We start from the raw sequence: 1,294 nt of genomic DNA, 5'->3' as shown, positions 1-1,294 counted from the left end.
AAAAAAAAAAAACCACAGCAAAAAGCCCTTCCACAGACATGAAGGAGGTGCACAAAAAAACCGTAAGACCACAGTGAAGGCCCATTCTTCAATATCCACATCAGATGCAGCCATGTTTGCAAATAGATGTGGCAAAGTCTTAGAATGTGGTGCTAAGAGCCATGAAGACTAATATATAGAGAACAAATATTCCAGAGAAAAGAACTTGAGTCAAATCCAAGACCTTCTTTACTGTCGGGTCAGAGAGCTCTTCCAATACTTGCCTGGGAGGATTTATCATTTTTATGGACCAGTAGGAGCTATGTGCTTCTTGGTTCTCCCTGTTTCAAATGTGGCTGTGGTTATGGATATATAGGTCCAGTTCCACTACTGTATATGGGATGTGTTGGTGTGGGAGATAACACATTGTCTTTTGTTCTTTGGTCACCAGATAATGAAAAAAAAAAACATGGTTTAGTGTTGCTTGTTTTCACACTTCATTTTTATTTTTTGTATATATTTTTTTATTTTTTTAGTGTTTATTATTTTTGAGAGAGAGAGAGATAGAGGGCAAGCAGGGAAAGGGCAGAGATAGAGGGAGACACAGAATGGGAAGCAGGCTCCAGGCTCTGAGCTGTCAACACAGAGCCTGATGTGGGGCTCAAACTCACAGACCATGAGATCATGACCTGAGCCTAAGCTGACTGCCCAACCAACTGAGCCACCCAGGGGCCCTCACACTTCATTTTTAAAAAAGCATTAAATTATACATAGTAGTTTGGAACTTACCTTCTCACTCAAAATTATTGTCATAGGTCACTGTGCATATGATGTCCATTTTCAGTTTCTTTTCATTGTGTTTCATTTGATGACTGGGATGATTTAAACTCTAAAATATAACCTATTCTGTGAATCCACCACAAAAAGTTTATCTGTTCTTCTGACCATGGACATTCCAGATCTGCCTAGTTTTTGCTATTATAAATATTTTTGTGTACACTTCCTCATAAAGATTTCCCAGTCTTGGCTATATAATTATGACTGGTAAAACCTTGTCTAAAAGTATTGGATATTCAACTTCATACAATAATGTCAAATTTCCCAAATGAGAATGCTGTTAATAACAATTATTAAAGAATCTAATTCACATCTTTCACAGTATTTGAGACTTCAGCACTTCTTATTTTATTCCAGTTGTATGGTTAGCAAAATAATAAATGACCATGTTCTTATTTGCCCCAAAATTATTAGTGAGGTTGAATATCTTGTTACAAAATTACTGAATGACTATATTTTCTGTTCTGTTCATTTTGTC

The sequence above is a fragment of the Hyaena hyaena genome, unplaced genomic scaffold (assembly GCF_003009895.1).
Source record: "Hyaena hyaena isolate Hyena2069 unplaced genomic scaffold, ASM300989v1 scaffold_1518, whole genome shotgun sequence".
In the NCBI taxonomy this organism is placed as follows: domain Eukaryota; kingdom Metazoa; phylum Chordata; class Mammalia; order Carnivora; family Hyaenidae; genus Hyaena; species Hyaena hyaena.
The sequence above is the reverse complement of the archived record's forward strand: the minus strand, read 5'-3'. Positions refer to the sequence as shown.